Here is a 9,629-nt window from a genome sequence, read left to right on the forward strand (position 1 = left end):
ATATACATTATATATAATTTGGCAATAAATATTTTTTCCATTTCTCCAGACGATTCACCTTCTGCCGAATTTATTTACTACCAAATCAAAAAAAAGTATTAAGACAATTTTTTTTTTTTTTTTTAAGAACATAACCTGTCATTTTGAATGAAGTTTAAAACAATGGAAAAACTTAATAAATAATGTAAATACACTAAACTTCACATTACATTTCAAATACTTTTGTCAGCTTTCGAGATCCATGTTTTTTTGTGCTTTTAGAATGCTAGAACTGTTAACCATCTGAAAAAGACAAAACCTATAAAAACCTTTTTTTTAATGAGAGAGTGATTTCTGGACTAACCACATAGCAAGCGAGCAGCACACACACACACACACACACACACACACACACACACACACACACACACACACACTGTGTAGATCAGGAGTTTATTAGGAGTAATAATCTGTACTGTTTTATATTCACTGTTGGACTTTTGCTGGAATGATGGAAGTCAAACACAAAAACGGATCATCATAATGGACTGGATTGAGATTGTGCACTGGACTATACTTCTAAATGACACTGTGTAGTTTTTGTGTTTAAATCAGACAATTTCTTATACACTATGCAGACAAAAGTATTGGCACACCTGACTTTTTCAGCCATATGTGGTTCCTTCACAAATTCAGAGGCACATAAGGCGTCTTTTATTGTGCTGGAATGAACATTTCCCTTTACCTGAACTTAGAGACACTTATTCCAGCATGGCAATGCCCCTGTGCACAAAACCAGCTCCATGAAGTGATGCTTTACAAGGGTTTGAGATTTTGAGTGGCCTGCTGAAGAGCTTTGACCTGCACCCCAGGCCTCCTCACTATCTCGCCTACATCACTGCTGACTTTACTAACACTCTTATGGCTGAATAAATCTCCACAAAATCTAGTGGAACATCTCCCCAGAAGAGTGGAGCTTATTATAACAGCAAATGGGGACTAAATGTGGAATTTGATGTTCAAAAAGCTTATGCGATCCTTGTACTCAGGTGTCCACAACTTTTGTCCGTATACTTTATTTCAAGGTGGAGGCATTCCTGTTCCTGTTTAGTTGTTTGTCTTTTTGAACTGCCAGTCTGTTCCACGAATTAGCATCTTCAAGTCGTAAAAGTGCGACGTGCTGGGCCGAGAGCTAGCGCTGCAGAACGTCGGGCGTCTCGCCGAAAGAGAAAAATCCAAAACAGCTGGCTGAATTCTAGTCGTTATGTTACCTAGCGTCTGTGATGATAGTGAAAAAAAGACATACATTACACTATCATTACACATACACTCATTTCTTTAGCATTATACTGCGGTATCTCCAGGCTTCCTTACAACTCCACCTAGATAGTAAAGGTCAGGTGAATTGGAAAGTCTGGTCCAATCCCTGTTTAAGCTTCTGCCCCAAAACAACGTAGGACCAAGAAATTCTACAGACAAATTGTGAGTCATTTCTAACAGATCTGCTGGAAACAAGTAAGGAAAGAAAAAACCTTAGGAATGTGCTGATAAGAAAATACGCTATAATATTAAAATCCCCCCCTTGTGGCTTCATGAATCTCCATAAAATCCAGTGCAACATCTTCCCAAAATAAGAGGTTTGCTCAAGTGTCCACAAACATTTGCTCTGTAGTGTAAATAACTCGAAGGGTGATGTGAAGCGTCTCGACGTTCAACATGATTTTTAAAGAATGTCATGTTTTCTTTCTTTTATACTAAAGCAATTTTGCCAACAATTATACTTTTCCCTTTAAAGCATTTTTATCCATTTTACATATAATGTCATGGAACACAAACAAGTTACATGTAAACAGCTATAAATGATCATTTTCTCAACCCAAGACAAAAACTCAGCTTCTTAACTTGAACATTGCAGCTTTACCTCTGACTGTTACGAAGCTCTGACACTGGAGACTCCTCCCAAAAAAAATGCAAAATAAGCAACAATTCTGCAAAACTACCAACAACCAACCAGTGCGCATGGTTTATATGACATGTCTGTCCTTTCAATGTTATTACTATAGAAATGTTCACATTTTGGAATGAAATCATGAAAATACAGTAAGCCTTGCAGAGTTTTGCTGTTGCAAAAGTTTCTTCAACATCTCATGAGTAAAACAGGGCCCTGGTAGAAGCCTGAAGCCTTTTAGCTCATTCAGACCATGTTTTCATTCCATATGCTGAAGGATGGATTTCTTGTCACCATTGTGTAATCACATGAGGAAGCTCTTTGTCAAAAAAATAAATAAATAAAAACAGATGCGCCCACCTCCGTATCTCTGACTGATCCAAATAACAGCTTGTGGATTATGTCACTATGTCTAGCAGCAGTTGTAGAGGTTTGAGTCCTGGATTTTGATGTTTGCTTTAGCTATGGAAGCTGCAAGCCTCAAAATGTTTGAAGAAAAAAAGAAAAGCAATCAAAACTATTGTTCTGTTTTCTGTTTCTTCTTTATTAAATAAATCAACACTACAGCCAACGTCTCTGCTGAATGTTGCCTCATTTACTTCGCCTCATCACTTAAACTCACTGCTTCACAAGTCTAACTGTAAAAGTTCAACAACATGACTGAGCTAGAAGATGCAAAGAGGGTCAAATTCAAGACCAGCAAAACCTTAACCTCATAAACGCATCATTTACACCTTAAAAACCTTCCCTGCGAGTGAGCTATAATCCTGCAGAATCGTTCTGCACTATAGATTTGGTGTATTGTAGGATTTTCCTCATGTAGACTCTTGCTCCAAACCAAGACCAAGACGAGACTCAGACCAATGTCTGACTCAATATAGGTTCAATTCAATTCAGTCTGTAGAATGCTTTTAACACCAAACACTGTCACAAAGCAGCTTTACAAAAGAAATAGAAGTAATGAGCAGAAAGCCACTCCTTCTTTATTCCCATGAGCTGAGAGTCAAGAAATTAGCATCTGGTGGAAAGGAATTTCCCTGAGATGTTTAAACCCTAAGCTCTGAGAAAATAAAAGGCTCTAGATAAAAACAGGCCGATGTTACAGCATGCAGTTCGACATATTAATCCTGTTTTCCACGTCTTCAGTATCTAGCGTAAACGTCTCCTAACCTGTGTTCATCTCTTGTGACAGTTAAGGAATTCAGGTCCCGTGTCTTTTTTCCTTCTACTTCTTGGCTTTAAGGTGAAGCCATCTGTTCATGCCAGGCCTTTGCTCCAGACGCACAGAAACAAAACCGAGGAGCCTGTAATTATCATTGTTGCGCTACTGTCCTGTCAGTTCCCTCGCCAGAGAGACCGGAGTGATCTCTTGGCAGCGCCGGGAGCGAAAGATCAAAGCGGCGGACCTTTGATCATCAGCTTCTGCATGGAGAATCGAGGTAAAATGCTTTAAAGGGAGCAGGAGGGCAGTGGGGCACGGCAGTTCTGCAGGACGTCTTCAGCCGTATAGGTGTGTGTAAGTGTGCAGGACTCAGGTGGTGGGACGTCGGTTAATCCACAAGCACCAGAAGTTCCTTTATGGTGTGAGATGTGATTAACATGGACCGTGATTAGTCGGTGGAAATGGTTTTAGACGATTCCAGCAAGATTTTGCAAAACCTGACAGAGCTGCAGATTTTACCCATACTTCATCCAATCAGGTGCATAAGTTCAGGAAGTTAATGCAATGAATAGTAGTGAGCCCTCTCCTGTCCTCTCCCGTCCTTTCCTTCCTTTCTTTTCCAGAACAAATGAATACTAAATATCCTGGCATTCAAAATATTTTGGTTTGCACCTATTTTCCCTCTTTACGTTTCCTCTATCTCTCTTCTCATCCAGTCTCTTCACTTCTCTTCTCTCCTATTCATTTCTTTTCTTTTTTTGCCTCTTCTCTGCTTTGCATTTATCATACCTTACATATTTCTTTGCCAAACTAAAATTATTTTTCTGCAAACTATTTTGTTTAGTCTTTAATCACCTGGTTGATATTAAATACAATCAATTATAATATTATTTGATCTACTTTTTAATGAAATGGCTGCACTGAAACACTATTCAACTGTACTGATGACAAACACACCAGCCGTTAATTCACTTGGAGAGACGTCTTGTTCTTCATACTGACAGCTTTGGTAGTACCTTGACATGGTGCTGGAGTTTGGAGCTGTGAATCCTGGTTTTTCTCGGTTCAAAATAACAGGAAGGTGTTGATGTCGCAGATCTCCTCCTGCCAGAAAAAAAGCAGACTCACTGTAAACCTGAGTCAAAAAGCAAAGCAGTCATGACTTGTTTAAAATGTTTGTTTGTTGGCATATGCTTTAGTAGAATATTTGACCCCAAGTGCAGAGTTCTAGGGGAGGAGGTAGCACATTGGACTTCTGATCAGAAGGGTCACGAGTTCGAACCCCAGAATCACAAGGGGCCCTTAAACAAGGCCCTTAACCCTCAGCTGCTCAGATAAATAAAAAATGTAAGTCGTTTTGGATAAGAACATCTGCCACATGATTTAAATGATTCTAATGACTTGATTATATCTAATGACAACATGGAGGTTGAACGTCGAGGAGTATACCAAGATGTATACGATGATGCATGAGTTCAGCAAATCCTGAAAGATATCATTTATCAAATCTTGAAAAACTGCCGACACGTTCATTAAGCCATACGGCATGACCTTGTACTCATAGTGCCCCCGGGTGGTCTGAAAGGCCGTCTTCCGCTCATCTCCCTCCTTAATCTTTACCAGATTGCATGCACCGTGGAGGTCCAGTTTGGTGAAAAAAGTGCCTCCTGGAGCTGTTCCAAGGCTGAGGGCACTAAAGGGTATGGGTACAGCACTGTTACTGCGTTTAAGCCCATATAGTCGATGCATTGATGGTTCCGAGTCCTCTATCTTTTTTCACTTTGAAGGAAAACCATGCAAAAGGAATGAACCCTGCTTTGAGGGCCTCCTCCATATAATCCTCCATTGCCTTTGTTTCTGGTGCCAATAAGGGGTAAATTTTGCACTGGGGGGAGCCATATTTGAAAGTATCTCGATTCTCAAATACTTCCTTCAGATCATACTATTCTGTGGGGATGATAACAGAAACTGTGGATTTGGGGCTCTCAACTGAGGTGGAGCGGCAGGGTAGGTCATGGCTCCCCTCCATGCAGTGCAGCTGGCATCTAGCCGACCACCGTATAAGTTCCTTATGCTCCCATAAAATCAACGGGTTTTGGGCTTAGACCAAGGAAAACCTAAGATCATGGGGTTTCTTGGGGAGTAGATGACGAATAAGCAGATTTTCACTATGTGAAACAGTCCTACTTGCAATTTCAATGGTGTGATCTAATGGGTTATGTAGTTGTTCTCGATGAATCTGTTATCCACAGCTGTGATTTTCAGTGGGGTGACACATGGGACGGACCATTGGTATTTGGAGGTCCTCCACTACTTGGCGGTGTATGAGGTTGACGGTCAACCCTGAATGGAGAAGAGAAGGCCTGGAGTCCCTGAGAGATATGAAGCTTGACTGGCAGCAGGACACTGTGAGAACATGGGGTCAGTCTCACCTTTGCAGGTTTCAGGATTTCTGGGCATGTTGTGCAACAATGGTCAGCTTGGCCACAGTATAAACATAGGTTAAAGTCATACTCACCGTCAGCGTTCCTCTTGGGACACTCATGCTTTTCCCAGGTAAATGGGCTCCGGCGCAGCGGAGTCAGAGTATGGTTGTAGCTCAGGACGCACTTGGAAGGACCTGAGACAACATGAGGGGTGCTGGTTACAAAAGAGATTGTCTAGGCGCATGGCAAGTTTGATATACTGAGACATCGTTCCAACCACTTTGTGCCGTCAGAGTCTGAAATCACCTGGCATATTCCGCTGCGGTGTCCGACCCCTGTTGTAGTTGCAGGATTTGTCCTTAAACATCTAGACCCCAGCTAAATTTTTGAAATCCTCCTAACCTCGTAAGGACTCCTTAACTGACTGTCATTATTCCAAATGGCAGGTGTCAATTCCAAGGCCTTACTGGTTAGCAGTGTCAGTAGAAGCCAACACTTCGTAGCTTCAATCCCGTCATACTCCATCTGGTGTGCAAAGTAGACACCACATTGACGAAGAACCCCTGGCATCGGTCAGCTGAACTTTTCAGGCAGAACCATGGTTGGTGGTTTGGAATGCCAAGCCTTCATAGTGTGCTAAAATTTGCAGTAGATGATCATTAGCTGTTTGCTGCTACTTAAGTTGTTCGAGATACGCCGATAGCATGTCTCCTTTATGCTTCATCACAGGATCTCTGAATCTCTGCTGGATTTTCGTTGGGTTGTATTCTGTGGCATAATCCCGGGCCAGGCATGGTAGAATGCATATGCGGTTTAATTAGTATAATAGCTCAAACATAATCCAAAACACAAGTCATGGTCACAAGCAAATAAGTACAAAACACACATGAAAGCAGTCTGCGAAGCAACCAAATCCCAAAAAACACAATGGCCTGGAAGAGACGTAAGAAACAGAAACAAAGTTCGGTACACAATGAAACAAAAGGCATGGACTATGGGAACCGGCTCAGTACGCACTGAGAAACACAATACTTCTCAAAGAAGTGAGGCATTAGCATTGCATAAGAAGGCTACAAACAGGAAGTGACCCTTGACCCAGAAGTGTTCAGAATTTATGTAAAGGTTCCTACTAATGGAACAGAGGGGAACCTGCAGTTACAATAACTTTATTTATTCAAGTGCTTATTATGATACTATGGTGCTTTTCTGTTAATATGCCATTGAAAAGTCTCCATATGTGTGTTCCCACCAGTATGCAAGAACAAGTATGGCTTGCCTGAGCACTTTTTTCCTAATCAGTGATAAAATAAAAAAAATGGTCCATGAAGCTAGAATGGTTTCATGGCCTGTCAAATTTCAGTTTAATTTTATTATATAGCACATTTAACAATAAACATCACACAGCAGCAGACAATTTAACCAAAAAAACCAGAGGAACCAGACTGAGCCCTCATCCTCATCTGGGTGACACCGAATATTTAATCATTCTAGTTTCATCACTTATTATCAACTGTTGTAGTAATGTATGCATCAAAATGCTCTTCAATGAACATCCAGGCTACAAATTACATTTCCATCTTCAATGCTGCACTGACAAGCTGGTTGAGATTCTGAAATTGATGATGTGAACATAGCATGGAAGCTCTATATTGGTTTATACCCAGATGAGGAAGGGGTTCCCTTTTAAATCTGGTTCCTGTCAATGGTTCTTCCTCATACCATCTCAGGGAGTTTTTCCTTCACCAAAGAGAGTCTGGCTTACTAATTAGGGATAAACATTCTACTTATACATTATTTTTTTACAACCTTTTAAATGTGCTTTGAGTCAATGTCCATTGTTAAAATCGCTATACAAATAAAAATACATTTTGAGATGGATGGATGGATGGATGGATGGATGGATGGATGGATGGATGGATGGATGATACAATGTATATAGCAGTATCCAGGAAGGTACTTTTTTTTTATATGTTTAATTTGAGCCTTAATTCCATCCTCAAGTGAAGATCTGATTTTATTTTTCCTCTATTTGATTTTGTGTTAAAGAACAATTTTGAAATTCATTTTTGTATTACATTTACACAATCAACAGGGACTACTATATTGCAACCCTGCACCTTGGACTTATTTAGGAACAATTATCATTGCATGGATTCACTCACATTATTATTTGCACTGTCTCACTTTACATACCCTGCACAAACTTTACAATCAATGCCTTTTTCTTTCTTTATTATTTTATTTCCTTTTTTTAAATGTATTTATAGTTCTTCACCACCTGCACACTGACAAAATTTCTATTGACCCATTACACATGGCAATAAAGATTCTTCTTCTTCTTCTTCTTCTTCTTCTTCTTCTTCTTCTTCTTCTTCTTTCGGCTTTTCCCATTAGGGGGCGCCACAGTGGATCATCCGTCTCCATACCCCCCTGTCCTCTACATCTGCCTCTTTCACCCCAATTACCTGCATGTCTTCCCTCACCACATCCATAAACATCCTCCTTGGTCTTCCTCTTTTCCTCCTTCCTGGTGTCTCCATCCTCAGCATTCTTCTACTGATATACCCCATGTCCCTCCTCTGCACATGTCCAAACCATCTCAATCTCACCTCCCTTACCTTGTCTCCAAAACATCCTACATGCACTGTCCCTCTAATAAACTCATTTCTACGTCATGCAAAAGGGGTTTAAAACATAATCCTCCATTAAGGCAGAAACAGAATCAATTTGATAAAATAAAAAGAAATTAAGATTTTTCCTCATGTAGCTGCACACAGTGGACTGTAATTATTTATTAGTGCATGTGTGTGTTGACTTTTTTGTGCATTTTGTTTAATAGGACACTGCTAAAGCACCTGAATGTCTCCACATCAGTCTCCGCAGCTCTTGCATTTGTGTTTATAAACCCACTGTTCTTTAAATCTGTGCTTATTGCATTGTTGTCAAATCTGTTCACTCCAGCATTGCCCTGGAATTTATCATTTTTGTATTCAAATTCGACTCCGCTGTAATCATAGAATTCCAGTTATAATGATGAGACGTCCCCAGTTCTCATGCTCCAGAATGTCCTGCTCTCTTGTCCATTTTGGCAGACACGAGCATATCTGTCACAACAGGTCTTTTCATCGCATTGTGGATTAGTGTGTGTTGTCTGAAGCGACTGGAGGAAGATGAGAAGCAGCGGTCTTCGAGGCACACGCTCTCCATGCCCATTTAAAAACCCTGACCTGCCCCTTCGCTGAGGTATGTGCCGACACTGTAAAGTCCCCTCAGCCTTCGGGCCCCGAGCTGCCATTCCCTGCATGCCTGCGGCTGAGTCCAATGATGGCGGATGTGCTGAGTGTAGAGAGGAGTCGGAGAGCCTTTCACTCTCAGCTCGACAGCTTTGGCCAGCTGAAGCAGCCTGGATTTTGGCTGCCGTCCCAATCACAACATCACAAGGTTGTCTTTGGCTGTTAGGGGACTGGAAAAGGTATAAGTCAAGATGGGTTCAGGCAAAGCCAGAGTCGTGCCAAGCCTTTGTCGACAATGCAGCGCAAAAATAGAAAAAGTGTGTGCGTTTGTGTTTATCCAGATCAGTCCACTTTGACACTTCGACAAATTGTCCAACAGTTTTTACACAAATTCATCACTAACACTATTAATATGCTTTATGCAGTTTTCACTACTGATGGTGGACAAAATGAGAGATAAACTATTACACATTAAGAAAGACGGACATCTGTTTTAAACGTTTTAAACCCTAACTTTAATTAAATTAAATAATAATAAAATTAATTATAAAACATTTCACTCTGGGGGCAGAAACATGCAATTAGCCAAAAATAATAAATAATAAAGCTTAATAATTGTCTGGAAAAAAAACTCTCTGCCTTTATTACGCTTAATACGTTTCTTTTGGGGGTAAATCATTTATATCAGTGGTCTCCAAACTTTTTTGTGCCACAGACCGGTTTAATGTCGGACAATATTTTTTACAGTTAGGTCTTTAATGTGTGGAGGACAAATACAACAAAATAAAATTATACGACAATAAAAACTGGTATTTTCTAAATATAATAATAAACGTGAATCCACTGTGGTGGTGTTTTTTGTTCATTTTGCTCTCTTGGGG

This window comes from Silurus meridionalis, chromosome 9 (genome assembly GCF_014805685.1).
Source record: "Silurus meridionalis isolate SWU-2019-XX chromosome 9, ASM1480568v1, whole genome shotgun sequence".
Lineage (NCBI taxonomy): Eukaryota > Metazoa > Chordata > Actinopteri > Siluriformes > Siluridae > Silurus > Silurus meridionalis.